At 40.8% G+C, this 19,704-nt stretch overlaps 1 protein-coding gene across 1 annotated transcript in view; it reads left to right on the plus strand.

Annotated features, from left to right (window-relative positions):
- Positions 1–19,704, plus strand: part of kdm6ba (lysine (K)-specific demethylase 6B, a) — a 120,015-nt gene continuing 100,311 nt past the window's right edge. The window contains exons 1-3 of the mRNA XM_055007785.1: positions 1–510; positions 5,035–5,195; positions 5,724–5,757. The gene's annotated coding sequence lies outside the window, so the exon portion shown is untranslated. The remainder of the gene's footprint in view (positions 511–5,034; positions 5,196–5,723; positions 5,758–19,704) is intronic.

A 19,704-nucleotide genomic window follows, 5' to 3' on the forward strand; every position in this document is an offset into this window, starting at 1 on the left:
ACGGGGACAGAAGGGAAAAGAGTCTCCGTTTCAATGGAATAAAAACTGCGCAATTTCTTTAAGGACTCCCTGCTCGGATCGCGGCGGACCATTACTCTCCATGAAACCTTTTGCGTTTTTGGATGATTTGGACATCTGTGCTCATTGCACTAATAATAATAATAAAAACCTCTCTGCTGTTTTGAATTCTACAACCAGCTTGCGATTTTTTTTTTTTTGCAATCATTCAGAATATGACTGTGCAGAGATGCAACATCAGTGATGAGTCTATCCGTCATGCCTTGCCCATGGGCGAACATTTTCTATGTGATCTATGCGTGTGTGCTGTCTGCTCGACGTTTGCACCTAAATGGATGTTGAATGAGGATTTTTTTAAATATTTTTTTTAGGGGGAGAGGGTTTTTTTTAGGGGGCTGCGTCATCCATGGCTGAAGCCGCTTTGCAGATTTTTCCACTATTGCACTGTTTTAACAGGGCACCTCCCCACCACAGCACATTTTGGATCAAAAGGTAAGCATGATGATGACTCTATCAGACATGCTGGCATGTGCACACCGCGTTACCTAATTCTACCAATGAGACTCCATTGAAAACAAGCTCAACTACAGTGTCCTCTTCCTGAAATAAACGTTAAAGGACGCGATACATTAGAGCAACTGTAGGATTGTAAGTCTGCTAACTCTGCTTTCCTACAGCAGGAACACTATGGATCTATGCTTGTGTTTTTTCCCCATAATGTGGTGATTTGATTGCATTATATAATGAGCTCCACAACTTGACATGAATATATAAGTTTTGACGCTGCACCGGTTTCATTTTGCCTCCGATTTCCCCCAAAATTCATAGTGAAACTGAACTTGGTGATGTCATGTTTTCTACGGCAAGGAGGCGATAGTTTACGGGAAGGTAGGAGTTGGTGATGTCGCAATCACGATGTGTTGATGTCGGTTTATAAACGCACCAAAAGGCGACGGATCGTGTCCGTGGGTGTCAGATCAAGATACAACGTGTGACTCGGAGATTTGGCTCGTTCTTGGTTATTCTTAAGGGGCTTGAATGGCGGTGATCTGAATGAAATGCTTCACTGTCGGAGGAAAGGAGTGTCGCATTTTCTTTCTGAATTGTCATGTGGTGAAGTTGTGGCGGGTTCTCTACTATTTCCAGGAAGAGTGTTTGAATTTTCTTCCCTTGGATTTTTTTTCCCCCTCCTCTTGTCTCCACCCCTCTTCCACTTCCACTTCTGGCGCGTTGCCGCTGGATGGCGACGCAGGACAGCGCACACGTGTGAAATCCAGTGTTGGACTTTACCAGACGGCCTGTATGGCCAGCGAGCCTTGGCAAGGTCATCTAGTAACCCCCTTTTTCTGATCCACTGACCCACTTTGGGGCCTCTCAGGTCTGCCTTCGATACAGAGGTCATTCTTGCTCCAACGCGGAGGGATCGACGCGCTGTGGTGCCAAAAACCGATTGCGCGCTTCTAGTTAAAGCTGTATCGCCCACTTTATGTGCCGCTGCGGCCATGAAACATAACTTTATGTATGTGGTGACAGAAAAGTGCGCAACTTTTCTTTCGTGACCAAAAAATAGCATATTTCTAGAATAATATTATGATTTCGACTGTAATTAACGTGATTTACTGATGGGATTATGTGCGTAAAATCAAGAAATGATCTGTTTTGCCGCTATACCGTTGGTTATAAACATTAAAAAGTAACCCCCATGATTGAAATACAGTCATTTTGATTAATTAATAACATTTAGTCTTATTATAGAGGCTGTAGTCACTTTTTGGCAATAGCAAAACATCATTATATGAGCTGTGTTCGTCCTTATAGCTGTTTCCACCGGTAAAATAACTGGTTTGGTTGGAATTTAGCGCAAAAGGCAGGTGAAATACTGCACAGACGGGTGCGCATAAATTCCATATTGACCAGTTATTTACATTCTCTGTTAAACAGCTCTTTGAGTATGTCGAGTTCTTCACTTAAAGTGATAACGTTGAACAAACTTGACTATTAGTCCTTCATTTTGACTGTGGAAAAGCTAGTTGTGAAGACTCAATGTCCCACAATGCAGTGCAACACGACGTGCTGCTCACAGGTGCAGAAGCTTAAAACTAATTGCATAGACCAGCCTGCACTAAGACGAAAAAACGGCGTATTTTAGCGTAAAAAATACGTATTTTTCTCGATTTTTTGACTTTTTAAAAAATTTGTTATTGCAAGTGTTTTAAGTTTTATTCGCTTATTCCTTAAGTGGAATCTTTCGGAGCATGTGCACGTCTTCTATAGGTAAAGTAGCTCCATTTATTTTCTGTACTGCTGCAAGACGACACTGCAAACATTTTATTTAGGCAGAAATGCGTCTGTACATGTAAATATATAATGCAGGTCCGAATACACAGAGTCTCCAACGTACCCAAAGCACTAAAATGAAAGTTTTATTAAAAGTACATTGTGCCGGGGCGCCTCCAGATTTTTTTCCACACTGATGACCAAATGCTTCCCATGAAAATCTTGGGATGAAGCACGCATTTATTATTCTGTTGTGGTATAAAGAGTTGAAAACTACGTCAATGGCCACGTTTACATTAAGTTTTTTAATTCGGAATTAAAGTTTTGTGCTTCGCGTTTACATGTAAATATTAATTCCGAATTAAGGTTTACATGGACCGCACGTTTATCCCCTTCCTTAATGCCGCTTTAACGCTTGGGCGTTGGAAAGGATTCTGATTGGACAGGAAGTGGACGTGACGTATCCCTGTTTACCGGAAGAAAACAAACTCCATTTCCCGCGGCATTTCTTTTCCCCAACAACATGGAGGAACAACTAATAAGCACGCTTTTCGCTTTGCTTTTTATTGTCGTTTTGAAACAGCAACTCGACAATGGCGTACTACTTCTGTTGCGTCACTTGAGAAGGAGAAGAGAGATAGAATACCGGAGAAGGGAGGCAGAAGACCAAGCTGTGTAAGTCGCTACGTCATCGCTACGTGAGGAGCCAAACATGCGCAGAATGACCGGAATTAACTAAAGTGGAATTAACTGTATACATGAATAGAACGTACACAGAAATTAGTTTATTCGGAATTAACATCGGAATAAACCAGGTAGTTTATTCGGAATTAAGTTTATTCGGATTTAACTTTCTAATTCGGAATTTAGTGTTTACAAGGAGATCTTAAAGCGGAATTAACTTTAATTCCGAATTAAAGAGGAATTAAAGCTCTCATGTAACCATGGCAAATGTGAGAGTTAGGGCATGCTGTGGTTTCTCCTTTTACAGTTAATATTACAGAGCATGTCATCTCCACAGGTTCAGTTAACATGTGGTTACTATGGTGACCACCGTTCAAAATAGCTGAGGAGAGGAGAATGCAGAGTATTCAAGGGGAGAATGTCACCCACAGACAACACATCCATAATGTAATTGTGATTTCAACACTAAAAATGATCTGTTCATGTGTGATTATGATTTATTCAACTACAGTTTTCATTGCTTCACTGTTGCAGATATCCTGCTAGAAAATAGAAACATTAGATATGACGGTATATTATTAATATTTTATTAAATGGATCAGACTTTTACATTAAACTAATATCCAGCTTGTGATGAGGTTCAGGATTAAGACTGCTTTAACTGATAAACTGACACCTCACCTGTCTGAGCTGAAACAAGTGCAGAGAGTCTTTTTACTGTTAGATCCTGATCGATCCTGTCTCTTTGTCATGGCGAATTTATAGTTATAAGTAGCCACTGCTGTTTTCACTGTGTCTAAATGTTCTTTCAATGCAACACTATCTTTTAGGTGCTTCTGCCCACAGGAAGTTAGATTTATTGTAAAAAGTAAATATGTGTTTGGTGCTGAAGGTTATTGTCAACTTTATTTTGAGTCATTTTTAGGTGCGCTGACTGTATTTGGGCCCTGACATCTGAATCAGTTGAGAGTCATCAGCTCAAATAGTAACAAAACTGCTGAAATATGCTCCAGGCCCAGAAACCCAAATGTCATGTCCTCTAGAGAATCCCGCTATTTTTTTTTTTTAATTGCTGTAATGGAACTGATCTGAGAACTTAAGTAAATGTGAAATGAGGCAACGGACGGTACACAGAGACCAATACTAAATAGTTATATGCAAATATGAATCAAAAGGATAAAAACTAAGTAGGGACCTACCACTGCTGTTTTTATCTCAGAAATCTGGGTCATGCCTTTTACTTTTATGAGACAGACATGTATTTAAGGAGGTGTATCACCAAGCTGTTAATTCTTTTTAATTGATTAACAATATCTTCAGACTTTACAGTAATTACATGCTGGCACTGAAGCAGTGTTTCTACTACGCACGCTGCTGTTCCAAACTATTTTAATGAATTGTACAAATTGCTGAAGTGCGAGGTTGTGTTTTGACCTCTAGATGGCGACACCCTCACAGTCCAGCCCTGGTCTCCTTATCTGCTTTATGAACAGCTGCTAGTGTCTTTCAGTGCAGCAGTAGGAGGGGAGAGTGTTGTCTCTGACTTCATGTAGTTGTTAAATTGTATGAATTTTGCCAAATTTAGAGCAATTGGGGTCCACGTTTTCTTACTTTAATGGCTCATAGATCAGAGGTTCACAACTTTTCAGTCCTCTGAACATAAAGGTGCCAGAAACTCACAGGAGGACATCCCTGGAAGCTCAACAGCAACACATAAGATCACAAAAACAGTCATATTATTTTACTTTAATATAGGACAGTAACAGAATATGTCATTCAAAGTTCTAAACTGTAATACTGACTAAATATTCAATATGTAGGAGCAGCTACTCTCAAATAATGTCTCTTTGTGTATAATGATTAGCAGTCGATGACTGGTTTAACTTTTGGAGCAATTTTGGCTAAAATATGCTATTTCTTATCCTGTTTTTAGGGAATTTTATTTGATTTTTGGTAATCGTCTCCATCAGATCTCCACTTTATTCTTCCATTGATTTCTGCTTTACTTGTTTCGAATCATCCTCAAATAGATGAATGCATGTTTCTCATTCATAGAGAAGGATTGGAGAACATGGTCAAACGTTGTGCTGCGTTTGAAGAACCGCCACCACCACCTGACTGAAGCGTAAGTGAAATATCTGGCGACCAACACCTTAGTGGCAAGATGGGCTGCACAGTGTGGGAGTGGAAAATACTCTTCCCGTCCCTCAGTGATGGTAAGATGGACACAAATATAAAACATTTTAATTCACAATTTTAATCTGTCTTCACTTTCTAGGTAGGTGTGACACAACATTTTCTCAGGGATGTGTCCGTGTATCCTAAAACAGACTCTTGTAGTATTTTCTTTTCAAATCAAATCAAACTTTATTTATATAGCACTTTTCATACAGTTAAAAATGCAACAAAGTGCTGTACAACATTTAAAAACATTAAAAACAAGCAAACCCATCCCTCCCTGCCTCCATATATACATATATGCACACAACTGCACAAGCACACACACATACGCACGCCCACACATACACAGACACACACGCACACACACTCTCACCACTGACTGTAGGGAGACATGGCATGGCAATTTTGTACACCAGTTGCTGTATATTAGTTGATGTCATTAACTTTTAAAGGTGTCGCCATACTGTGCTGAGCTTGCTTGGTTTTCCTTCTAATGACAGCAGACTCAATGGACCGATTCCTATCAGACCCATTGTTTATATACTGACATGCATTTCTTGCAGGGAACCACCTGGCTGCAAGCATCCACCTGCACAGGTAAGACTTTCAAGCTTTTATCTTGACTTTGACCTGCAGTGACAAATGGGCTGTGCATGAGTTCACTGTTCAGACCTATTGAGATGTCGGCCTCTCCTGTTTTGTCTGTCCCGTGAATATGTTTGCCTGAGCCTTTTGCAGAACAATGAAATGTTTGATTAGCTGAAATGTCCAGCCAACTAGAACAATATGTCCATGCGAGCTCTGTGATAATGTGTACTTACAGTTTAGAAGCATTTTACTGAGAACGCAAAGTGGTTGAGATTTGAAACCCTGCTGATCTGGGATCCAATCACTGTAGAAATGTCTCTTTCAACCATTTCCATCTCAGCTTTCAGCAAAGAAATCCACTTTAATTACAACCATTAGAAAGGAAATTCCATTGATTTTGCTTCGTATTCGACTCTTGTTTTTATCGACTCAGTCTTTTTGAAGCTAAGGGCGTGGTTGAGGTATAGAGGCTACCTCTGTAATGCAGTACTGAAGCAGAGTCCATGTGACTGATGATTTTCTTTGTGACCTGAAAGAAGTGGTCTTGGCTACAGTTACTGAGTCATGCATTTAAGAAGTTTTCCTCTATTTTCTGTTTGTTCTGGCTTGTTGTTTGTTCACTGGAACATTCTGACACATGAACCAGTTTGATTTTTCTCATATTTTCCCTGTTTGTATTGTAGTGGATGCCAAGCTGCCTGCCTGCTTCTGTAGATTCTTTGTGGGTCGTATGGTAGCCTCCCCTGCTATAAAGGCACTGCCATGTAAGGTTAAACGTACAGCTTTTGACTACTGAAGTTTTACATGTTGAAATCATACTTCTACTTTTTCTGTTTTGGTAAAGGAGTTGCCATAGCCACTAACTGCCACACACATTTCTGTTTTACAAATTCAGCAGGCTTAAAAAGGCATGTAGGCACCTCACCTAACAGCAGCGCTGTTTCATTATCAGTCCTTAAACAGTCTCTGACATACATCTCAAACACCCCCACACCCATCTCACTTACTGTTTTGATCTCCCTCTTAGGGACAAAGACACACATTCTCTTTAATGCTGGTGTCTCCCAGGACCTCGCCAAGTCTCTCACACCTGGGCTTTTTTGTCACTGCAGCCCAGCTTTACTACATACATTTACACCTGGCCATGAATAAGATCTATTACACACATGGATATATGTGCAAAAAGGCGTACAATCCTTCTCGAGACCAATAAGTCAGCCGCCATTATGCTTGTATATGGATACACAGACACGTCGTGAATCTAGAGAGTATTCAGACTCCTTCACTTTTTTCACTCTTTGTTATACTGCAGTCTTATGTTAAATTATTTTGAATTTAATTTTCACCTCATCAATCTGTACTGGCTAAGCGTAAATGGGAGTCTTTTTTTTGGTAAATGCAATAAAAAAGAAAAAACCCAATATCACATTGGCTTAAGTACTCAAACATTTTGCGATGACTCTTGAAATTTAGTTCAGGTGCCTCCCATTTCTCTTGATCATCTTTAAGATGTTTCTACACCTTGATTTGAGTCCAACTGTGGTAAATTCAATTTGTTGGACTTGTCTGTGTAAGGTCTCATAGCTGACCATAGATATCATAGCAACAACCGAGCCAAGAGGTTGAAGGAACTGCCTGTAGAGGTCAGAGTTGAGGCACAGGTCTGTAGAAGGCTTCAGAATATTTCTGCTGAATTGAAAGCTCTCAAGAGCACAGTGGCCTCCATAATTCTTTAATGGAAGAAGTTTAGAACAACTAGGACTCTTCTACAGCTAGCTGCCTGCCCAGCCTGTGCAACTGTTGGTAAAGGCCTTGGTAGGAGAGGTGACCAAGAACCCAATGGTCAGTCTGCCTGGCATGGGATAGAAGAAGAACTTCAAGAACAACAAACATCTCTGCTAGCTATGGCTAAAACTGAAAACTAAGAATCAGGATCAGGGCTGATCAGGACATTTTTTAACGTACTAGCATGTTTTTTTTTCCTACCCGATCCTTTGTTTGCGTTCAGTTTGAGAATGCAAAATATAAGTTTGCATTTGGACACACTATTTTAAACATTATAGCTCTAGCCTGAGGGCATTAAGTGTCATAGATGTCTCTGTCACGGGGCCTGTTACGAGCTAAACTCCCACACTGATCTGGGTTTTATGGCAAAGTGGCCAGACAGAAATCTTTTGTCAGTGAAGGAAGACTCTAAATAACTGTCAGAATATGAACTCTTTGGCTTCATGTCCGGAGGAAACCAGGCACTGTTCATCACCTGCCCAATACCATCCCATTGGCCTAACACGGTGGTGGCAGCATCATGGCGCGGAATGTTTTGAGCAGTGGAGAAAGGGAGACTAGTCAGGGTTGAAGGAAAGCAAACAGAGAGAATACAAAGATATGCCTAAAGTAAACCTTCTCCGGAGCACTTAAGACCTCAAACTGGACCAAAGGTTCACCTTCCAATGGGACAAACGAAGGTGGGCCAAGTCCAGTTGCCCACTAGTCCTGGAGTGACTTGATGACAACTCTGTGAATGTCTGTGATTTGTACCTAATTAAACATCTCTGGAGCAACCTGAGAAGGACTGTCTCTCAGTGGTCCCCATGCATCCTGACAGATGTTGAGATGATCTGCACCTGAATCCAGACATGCAAAGGCATCAAACCCAGAAAGAGTGAAGGTTTAGAGAGACCTGGTAGCTGATCTCAGGTGCATCCCATATCGGTACATACACCTTGCACAGCACATAATTCTTTTAATTTCTGGGTGGACGGACTATTTGCTGCATGTACTTTCCTGCTCTCACGCCTGTATTTCCCTGAAATTTCACCTCCTCAAAAAAACCTTTAAAAAATACTTGAGGCTATAAACACTGCCAAAGGTGTTTCAGCTAAGTCCTGAGTTAAGAGTCTGAAAAACACGAATTTAAATGATTTTGCCATGAGGCAAACACTTTCTGAATGCACCGTATATATTGAGTGCAGTATAGCTGCAGGCTTCTCAGGAAGGATGTTGTTTAGATGAATGAAGAGCAGGAGGAAGAATTATTTAATAAAGAAGAAACGGAATTGCAGCATGAAAACGAGTGGCATCATGAATACTCTAGGAGGAAGTTCAAACAATACTGACTATTAAAATGCAATGTATGAATGATTGCTACTGTGTAAGAAAATAAACTGTGACTTAATTGCAACCTCAAATGCCAGTCTAGTTGTGTAAGTTATGTGAATGTAAGGCAGTTGTTGTTTGTCGTATCTAGCTGATATACATATAGAACCAGAGATGTAGTGAGACATAATGGCACCCAAAAGAAGCCTTTTTTTTTCTAGTTTCATCTATCTTGATTAATTTAGAAGTTGGCTGGCCTCTGAAATGAAAATAATGGTAAAACATTTGGATCAGGTTTTCCCAAAGCCCAGTATGACATCTCAAATGTATGTTTTGTCCATAACCCAAAGATATTCAGTTTGCTCTCATAGAGGAGTAAAGAAACAGAAAATATTCACATTTCAGAAACTTCAGTCTAAGAATTTTGACTTTTGTCTGAATAAAAAGGAAAAATTGGCAAATAATTTAAGAATTAACAATTAACTCAATAACTGATTAAAAATAGCAGCTTTGAACGATATATGCATGATAATTGATTAAGGGTAACATGATTAAGGGAGTGCTGACATTAAGCTACATGACAGCTCATTAATCAGATAGCATCTGTATTCTCAACTTTCACATATTCTTCCTTGGGACTTTCCCCATTGGTCTTAGTGCCACAGTCTTATCTACTTGTAGCATTTTTCATGCAGAGCCACAAAGATGTAGCGTAGATCTACAGTATATAGCAAAAGTAAGTGAAACCATAATATTTGAAACTGAGCAAGTTCTGGTCTTCCCAGGTTGTTTTATAACCGTGTCCATGCCATTGGACTACCTGGAGATCACAGGTGTTCTCAGTTTGACTTCAGAGATCTCAGATTTTTGACCTGTTGTGTCAGTGAGACAGGTGTCTTCACTTTTGCTTCAGTTAGTTTCTCCTTTGGGGCCTGTTTTTGATAGTCTTTCTCGTTATCTTCCTAGCAGTTATTAAGAGGTGATGCCACTTGAAATCGTTTGTCATTTAAGTGACTGTTGCATACTAACTTGCGTTGTGTACTATATGTGCTACAAGACTAGAAACCTCTTATGTAGCGTAAGCGTTGCTGTCTCGACTGTAATTCACAAGCTTTTTGTGTGACTTTCCTTCTAGTGTTGGTTTGATTCCAGAGAGTTGCCTCTAACACCGATAATAAATCTGAAGCTATAATGATGTCAGCATGCTTGACTTATAGAGCCTGGCAGCACCTTTTACACCAGGGTTTTGATGTTGGCTGATTGTAAGCGAAACAATTCCATATGCAGCACCTGGGACCAGTTTGGTCAGATGGTTTATTTGGACAGGGATCTAGTTAAAGGCTTGGTAGATGAGTGGCATATGTTCAGCTGCAGCTTTGTAGAGCGGTAGGAGTCCACAGTGAAAGCCACACTCCTGCAGACACTGATGGAGGGAATAAGACAAATTAAATTTTTAGAAAGCCTATAACAGCTCACATATGTAGGAAAAAAAAGATTTCAAAATGGCGTGACATTGTCATTTCGCTGATAAACTGAAGTGGCAAGTAAACATTCCAGTGAATTCAGACTTGAGAAATGAATGGCACTTTACTGACCCCCCAGAAATGCCGCCGCAACACTGTCCAGTTTGCATTACTTCCTGCTTCTGTGTCCTTGTTTTAGTTTGTGAGTGGTCAGCTTTACATTTAGGACAGAACATTAAGTTTACACATCTGTTTTTCCCCATCAGCCTCGTCTTCACACTCCTCCTCCTTTTCTTTCTTTCAAATGTCGCAAGCCATGTGCCATCCACATGTGCCACACACCCTGTGGAGGCAGCACGGAATAGGATTTATGCTTTTATAGCATTTAGTGGTGGTGTAACAGAATGTGTTTCATCTTTTTAATGTTAGCTTCAATCTGTTGCATCAGTAAAGTGAGGATATTTAATTCACCGTACTATTGACTGCCTTCCCGCCTTTGCTCTCTCCTCCTCTCTGCCGCTGTTACCTGATGTTGAATAAAACCCAGTTTCTAAAGAACTGTGAAGCTGTCTCAGACCCTGAGATTGAAGGGCGTGGGATTAAAAAGAACAAAATAATAATGCTTTTGGTTGAAACGAGAGCAGAGCTGAAGGCAGGATAGAAAAGGGAGCTTCAGGAAGAGAGGTGGTAAGAGCTGAGTCAGGATGCCCGGGGGTAGGACAGCAGGAAGCAGTGGGTGAGGAGGAGGACAGGAAGGAGAGGAAGGGAGGCGGGGAGACTCCTCTTCATCGTCCTCCTCCTCCTCCTCTGTCATCATCGGCAGTGTCATTGAGGGGAGGAGTGGCGTAGGGAGGAAAGGAGGAGAGGTGGAGCTGACATCATCCACTTCCTGGAGGTCTATGAGGGCGTGTTGCCACATTCTCCACAGTAAAGCGTCATTAAAACGCTCACATTTATGCCATCAAAGGGCCTTTAATGCTTTTAAACAACAGCTGGCTGAGAAAGAAGAAATTCTGTGTGAAATCAACTGGTGCTAAAAAAGAATGAACGGAGAGAAAGGCAGGGATGGAAGAACCGCCTGAGCTGGAGATAAGAGGGATTTTAAAGATGTGATGAAACAAAGGAGCGCACAGAGAAAGAAAGAGCTCCTCTGCCTATCTGGTTATATAACTTTCATGCGAAAAGAGGGCATTGGGTTTGTGTGTGTGCTTGTTTGTCCTCATGTGAGCTCTCTTTGTAGGCTGTGGTTGTTTGTGTGTGGAGGGTGACAGAGTGTGCAAAGAGGAGGATGCCAGACATGCCTCCTGTCCTTTGCTGTGCTTGTTGTTTGGCCTGCATTTCCCAACATGCCTCTGTTGGTATGCAGTGTCTTTATGTTTATATGGTCTGTGTGTGTCTGTATGTGTGCATTTCTACCAGGATATGCATAACTACATGTTTTATAGTTCAGCTCTGTACTATATACACTCGGTCTGCTGCTGTGAAGTTTAAGTCCTGATGTGTGCACCTGCCCCACAGTGGTTTTGGAGGCAGTTTGTGGAAGTTAGATTGTGCAAGATTGGGGCGAGTTTGTGATATTTAAAGCGAATGGAGGGAGTGGAAGGGATGAACTGCAATGAAAAAATACTAAAGAGCGTAGGCAATCATAGTGCTTTGAAATGTGACACAAAGCAATACTGCAACGATTACAACCAGCAATTGCTACTCTATTAACCCTCTGAACACCAAACAGTTTCTGATTGTTTTTTTGCTCTTGTCTCATTTTTACTCACTGTGGGCTTATTTTCCACACCAGTATGAAGTCCTGCACCTTTATGGAAACAGCACAACCACGGCTAGAAGTGAATGAAACTCAAAAATCTATATGATCCAGTATGACACAGTTGTAATACCATAAAGCATCTAGAAACAAACAAAAATAGTAGTTAAATTTATTTGACTATTCGTTTAAAAAAAAAAAAAAAGAATCAACCTTAACAACATTTTTCCAAGTGTCTACAAGTATTTCCAGTCTTAATTTTTCCTACATTACTTTTGGTCGTAACTGATTTACTAATGACTTACCTGTTGCTATAAGGAATGCTGATTTTTTTTTTCTAATTTTACAGAATCTGATTAATGTAAAAAAATGATTTTGGTAAATATTTAAATGAAATATTATGAATGAAGTGATGTTTATTAAATAGTTAGATTTTTTGCTTGGACTTGCTGGTGTGTCCTGACAAAACTTTAAGTCATAAATGACTAGTTTTAGGACTGTTTGAAATGTAAAAAACCAAAGATTTCTCTTTTCTTCACAGTTTCTGACTTTGTTCAGGATGTAACTTTGACAGTTTTTATAGAATAATACTAACTTTGAACTTGGTGGTGTGTTTTGGGGTTCAGAGTTTTAAAGTCAAGGTCAAAGTCTTTTTTTTTTTTTAAAGCACATTTAAATGCAACATGAATTGAACTAAAAAGCTGTACAGTGAAAACACAAAAAGCACAATGACAAAAAAAAAAACTAAATGTAATCAATATTAAGTTAATTAATTTAAGTAACTATAATAGAGTGAAAAGACAGACACATCACATCCCAGACAGTCAGTTCTGCAGTCGCAGTAACGTGTCCAACAGTAACATACTTGGCACAACTGCATTGATTTTTGTCTCTACTCTGAAAACACTGTTGCATAAAGTGTGAAGTTACATAAGGGCCCCGATGAAGGGCATTGTGTGACCGAATGTCAGCAGACATTTTAGTGTGTCAGTGATGCAACTTTCATAGGACATCAAGTAGAATTTTCTTCATTTGCACATGAAACTCCAAGAAAAGTAAATGCTTCTTCCAATATAAAATCTCTTATAGATATACTCACATTCTATTTTCTGAGCATATTAAGAAACTCTGGCATGATGTGCAGAATAATGTAATGTCGAGCAATAAAATGACAGCAAAAGAAAACCGAGAAATGTTCAATAGTTTGATGCAATCCACCATGAACGCACATAGCAAAAAATTTGGTTGCATGAATCAACCTCATGTGTACTCCGTCCCTGCCTTATAAACAGTCTGTCATATCCCTCGATAACGGAGCCTCTACACCCTTCGTCGTTCCGTCCTGATCTCCCGAGACGTGCTGGTCCTCAGCTGCCTGGCCTCATGGTCACCTCAATCTGTACCATCAGACCTCCGCTGGTGGAGGCTGCAGTCAGCAGGGACTGACAGTGTCTCTTGTGAGATGGGCTTTACAGTCTAAAAACACCTCACTCCAAACAACATATTCCCAGCAGCCTGCTTAAAAAGCTCATAGATTTGATGTCGGTGTGCTTGGAGGTCAGTTTTGGGTTTATTCTGGTGATACCTGGTTCTGTTTACCGTAACAAATAGGCTAAAGTGGATACATTCAAATCAAACCTTATTTCTGTTGTGTTTATCTCCACCTGCAGCTGAAAGATTAGGACAGTCACAGCAAAGAAAATGTGAGAGTAAACAAAGGTCTCTTGATTTCCACAGTGTGCTCTTTACTGGCTAAAAAGTGGAGTAATTCACAAATTACCACCCGCAAGGTGAATATTTTTAATTGGTCTTATACATGTCTTGATCCATTGTTATGTCTAGCAAAAACATTTTCTCACTTGCTTTTTCAGAGAATTACCTTAGTAAAGAACTACTGCAGGTTTACACACCATTGTTCTTCTGTATACCTTCATGCAGACTTATGAGAAGAAACTTTGGCTGGAGTTTTGCTGCTGTTGTAGGAAGCTGACTCAGGTCAAAGAGGGCAGAAGATGTGAACACTCAGCCTAAAAAAAATAAAAAGATGTGGCTAAAACGCTTACACAGGCTTTAGTAGATGGTGGATGTGCATTCCTGTTGAAGGAAAAGTGTAAATCTCATCAAATCCTAGCTTCTCCCGACTCTCCCAAACCAAATCCCTTTCTTGAACAAATCCACTGCCAACCCCCCTTCAAAGTGGAAACAAAAAAAAATCACTGCAGCTATAAGCTGTCTAGTGTTGTGCTCTCTCACCCTCGGACCCTCCCTTCCCAGTCTTTCTCCCCCAGCTCCTGTTCTGGCTTTCTGCCTCTCAGGTTTCTCCCCAGCCCCCATCTACACCCCGTGGCCCCCCTTTGACCCCCTGTTACCCCACATCTACCCCCTCACCCTCCCTCTCCCGAGGGCAAGCCCACAGCTCCCAGTCCTTTGTGCCTTCCTTCTCCTCCCTCCTCCTCCTCCTCCACCTCTGCCTCCCCCTGCCTTTGTGTGTGAGAGGCCAGCAAAGGGAGAGAGGAGAGGGAGGCTGCAGAGGAGGAGAGAGTCGGAGCGACAGGATAGAGAGGATCCTATAGATCAGATGTGAAACTAGAGCTTAAAGCCTTTTATTTTTACATGCTCTTACTTAACTTGTGGATTTACACGAAGCTGTTTGTTCTCTTTCACCCTGCAGAAATGTTGTCACTGCTCTTTTATCTGCATTTGATATACATGTGAACAGCAATCCACTGTGAGCAGTAACATACTATACATTTAAACAAATCAGAAAAGACTATATTTCTTTACTTCACACAATGCCTACATAGAAGGTGTAGTACAAACACCAGCAGCAGGAGCCTCATTGTTCCGTCTGAACATGAAGCATTAAGGCAGCGTTGAGCTGCAGGTCACCTGCGTTTTTGGAAACACTCAGAGACCACCACTGTAATTAAGCACATAAAAGGCAGGAAAATATATGTCTCAGCTCACATTTACGAGTGTATAGTGCGAGTAAAACTCAAGCTGTTATGTCACCTGTGGAGACAGCTGGATTGATTATAATGTGTCTGTGTTCCATCAGTCATGTGTGAGATGGATGACTGACATGAAACAGCTGGACGGTCTTTTGTGGAGACACAGCTGCACAGGCTCTAGTAATTTTAGCAGACTGAATTTATATACGGTACAAAGAGTCAAAGCATGTCCTGAGAAATATAGTAAGTAATGAAAAAAATGTGAAGTTTTTCCATGTACTTTATTTTCAGTTGTTTTACAATCAGATTTGTGCTGTTAGAGCTGAGAAAAATGGAAATGCCTGACGCTATGTTGGTTTAATGCAGAATTTCAAGATTAAGTTTCAAACAAACTTACACAGCTTTGTTAATTTTTTAGCCATGAGGCTGTGACTTCTGCTTGCTGTAGTTGCTTGGCACAACACGTTGCTAAACAACTGAGAGAAAGACACAAGGCTGTTGACTAAAAGTTGCATACAATTTTGGATCTCTGTGGTTGACCGCTGACCCAGCCTAAGAATCGTGCATATGAATCCCATTATTCCAAATTTATGTGACAGCATAAAGACGAGTGATGTCCACGTTTGTCAGTGAGGATGAGAAGTTACTGCATGTCACAGATGCTGAAGGCTTATTGTTAAAAATGATTTGCTACTATGTAACGGATGATTTTCTTAACTAGGAAACTGTATGTGACAGCTCACCTGTCTGAGGTGAAGAAAAGTCCAAAGTATGACCTGATGTTTGATCCTGACACATTCTGTCTCCATGTTTGGGATCGTTTTCAAGTAATTATTGAAATTATGTCTGTTGTATCATCACATAAAGGCAATTAACTCTCTCTTGCTTTGAAGATACTCATAAGGCTCTTTGCTGTTTCTGATGCTGAAGGTATTAAATGAAGTCAGAGGAACAGCTGGAAGCACCAAACTAAACTTCAGCAACAATCAAATCAAATACATGCTCAAAAACATTTTTACTCCTCATTGCAGTAAAGTTTTGCAGTTATTATATTCAATTTGTAATAGATGTAAATCTTGAAATTGGTGCAGTGTCAGAAGTAATGCAAGTGTGTTTCTGGACAGTGATGGTGAACAAGAAACTGAGTTAGATGGCAATGCTCCCTATTTGCCGATCAATTTATGTTACAACCTTCATGAGCTCTGGGTCGTGATGGAAAGAATGAGATTCCAGGTGCAAGTGGCCCCAAAGAGTTTTGCCATAGGGTGGTTGGATTTGCCTTAGAGATTGGGTGAGGAGCTCAGACATGGGTCTAGCTGGGACCAAACTCTGGGGTTGAGCCCCACTTTTCCTGATATATTACATATCTCATTTGGGCTGGGAACGCCTCATGATCCCCCAGGAGGATCTGGAAAATGTTGCTTGGGCGTGGGAAGTCTGGAATGCCCTGCTTAGTCTGCTGCCACTGCGACGTAGCTCTGGATAAGCGGAAGAAAAAGAAGGGACAGATGGATGAATAGATGTGCACTTGAATAAGGAAGGTGTTTTGTGATTTTGGCTTCAGACTTTGTCTAAACTTTGGCGCACTCTGTGATATTTTTGTATCGATGTTAGTAGTAAAATGGGAAAAAAAACTTCCCTGAATTGCTTCACAAAGTATGTTGCTTGTGCGTGCTTGTCAATGCAAGTGACAAAATACAGTTCAGACTTGTGCCGTGTTGAAAATAATGCAAAAATATTACAAGGGCCAACTTAGTGAGACTAGCTTTTACCAAAAATGACCAATGTGCTCATTCAAATATAAAGCTGAGACAATAAAATGCCGACAGATGAAGAAAAAAAGAGTACATGTCTGGAAAAAAAAAGTGAATTTGGTATTTAAAGTTAAAAAAAAAAAATACAGCATAGAAATGTGCAAAAAGGTTATTCGTTTGCCCTGTGAGGCAGCCACACTGTAACCACCTTGATGAACCTGTGCTTTGTAGTTAAATACGCTGGATATATAGTAGATCCTTCTTTATATAAATATGTTATAGTATTTCCAAGAAAGGCTCAACAGGGGGCGATAGAGAGCAGCACCAACACTGATATAGTGTCATGAAACCTGTGTAACTTCAGATGTATTTTGTTTAGCATTTCTACTTCACTTAAATAACCACTTGGTAAGAATGACACTGAATTTTGAAGAAGCCAGTACAAATACTAAATGTGTCAGTTCATGGTAAAGCCTCTAGTCACAATCAGCACCTTTGTTACCTGAACTTTGTGGATTAGAATTACTGCTCTTATGAACGTAAAAGTAAAAAAATAAGCTATTTCTGTTGGAGGAGCTGCTGTTTGTGACATTCAGCCTTTTCATAGACTTGCTTAATTTTTTATTTTATTTTTTTTTGGCCAGGGTTTGATAAATACCTGAGGTCACAAGTCTTAGAAGTCATACTTGATGTATCTTGGACTCAGAGATCTGAATCCAAAATAACGTCAGACGTATTCAGACTCATTGACCACTCAGGTGGAGCAGGTCAATGAGTTCAGCCCGTGGAAATGGGCCATTATGTTGCTAAGAGGGCTTTAATGTTCGCCTCTTCACGTCGACCAAACAAGCTGGCCAGACACCGAAGGCGTCTTCCACCTACTGACCCACCTAAATGTCTCCCAGAGCTGCCAGCGGATAAACAACACCAACAAACCTTCAGACAGAGTGACATGTAAGCACTGAAACCGATTACACTTGTGTGTAAGAGAGCAAGTGAGTGAAGCCGATGTGTGAATGCAGAGATGAATGCATTAATAAGCTTGTCTCAGTATGTGTACATGCATTATGCATTCGCTGTCCAAAGACCCACAGCAACTCGCATGCATTTTTAAAACCCAGGAAGCAGAAAGGTGGGTCACGCTGGGCGTATTTGCTTGTGTGTGCGCTTATCTGCTACAGTGTGTGTGAATCTGCATGCATGTATGTGTGAAATCCACTTGCCGAGAGTGCACGCTCAGTAGGAGAGTATATTCCTGGAAAGCCAGCTGCCACTCCTGTTATCACAGCTAACTCGATTAGAGTAGCTTCTGCCGCCAAGCCCTCTGCTCTGAGAGCTGCAGCAAGCATGCACACACCCATACACAAACACACACACAGCAGAGGACCCCTACTCTACATTTAATTAAATCACTCAAAATAGCATACATCAAATTTCCAACTAATGCAACATCATAACCACTTGTGCCAATAAAGCTCCATCAGTGACGCATATATAAGTATAGCTCAACGCTCCAACATTTAAGTGACTGAAACATGCTTTTGTCTAGGCAGTCTGTCCATAAAATGTTGAATTTCAGTATTTATGTTTCAGAAACCTTAAAAACATGATGTTACTGCTCAGGAATGTCTCTGCCTTTAAATTAATTGCACCCAATGCAGCCTCCAAGATGGCATCCTACCATATATACATGTATTTACAATACCCATGAATAAAAAACAACACTTTGCTCATGGTGTACCAATTAACCCCGCAAAGCAGAAATGTCAGTTAAGCAGCCAGCTTTTCATCCGAGGTGTTGACCTTTCCCAGTGATCATGCTAATCATTGATCACTTAGATAAACACAAGCTACCATAAGAGCCCATTATTGTCCCTCCCAAAGCCTTCCTATGGACGGCGGTTATAATTAGGCCCCGGGGTAATTGGCTGACTAATTGCTGTTGGTGGGGGGATACATACATCGCCTATCAGCGAACCCAAGGGGAAGCTGCGCTATTACTTTTAATTACCTGCTGTTAGGTTTGACAACTGACCCTCGGTGCTGTTTTCGGAGCTGATGGGTGAGTTTTGTTTTGTGGGAGGCGAAGGGATACTGGATATCAACCTCCTCTGCAGTGTGGACACTGCAACAATAGCCCAGATGGATCGCTTCTGTCGTTACACACATGCTCGCGAGTACACACCGTGGGACGAACAGACACACTTCCCTCGTTGTCTTCCGTGCACTGGCTTTTTAGGCAGCAGACCCATTCATCATGTCTGTCTGTCTGTGGAGTAGCTGCTATTCATTGTCTCTCCTCCTGCTTATTCTCCAGGAGCCGGCCTGTCTCATACTCTATCTTTCTACCTTTCTCACTACTTGGCTCTTTGTCTTTCTGCCCCCCACCATCTCTCTCCTCCTGTCTTCATATCTTTGATACTCTCCCTCCCTCTCTCACACCCGTTATACATCTCGCCTCACTGCGAGAACAAAGAGGACATACCCGGTTACCTTTTCTGCGTCTGCCTGCGTGTGTTAGAAATGTAAGAAGTGCCACGTTGAAACCACAAAGCGAGCTTCAGGAGTGAAACAGATCACTTGAACAGTTATTAGGGCTTTATGGATTCTAGATAACCAAAAAGTGAGGGCATGCACCTGCTGTGTAGCCTGCTGTAGCTTTTCAGGTCCTGTAAAGGCTCAAACTTATTAGAACCACAAAGAAGATTATATGAAGACAAAAATATACGAAGGCTGCCAGCTTTAACCGAAAATTAGTTCTCAGCAGCTACCTGTAATGTCTTGAGCAGTAATTGAAGTTGTAGAAAAAAAATGTAAATTTATATGCATCCATCTATAGGCTCCTAGTTAAACATGATGTACTGTATGTGCAGCTTTTAAGAAATTGGTAAAGAATGGTTGACTCATGCTATGTAGTAAAAGTAAAACTTCTA

This window comes from Amphiprion ocellaris, chromosome 23, assembly GCF_022539595.1.
Source record: "Amphiprion ocellaris isolate individual 3 ecotype Okinawa chromosome 23, ASM2253959v1, whole genome shotgun sequence".
NCBI lineage: Eukaryota > Metazoa > Chordata > Actinopteri > Pomacentridae > Amphiprion > Amphiprion ocellaris.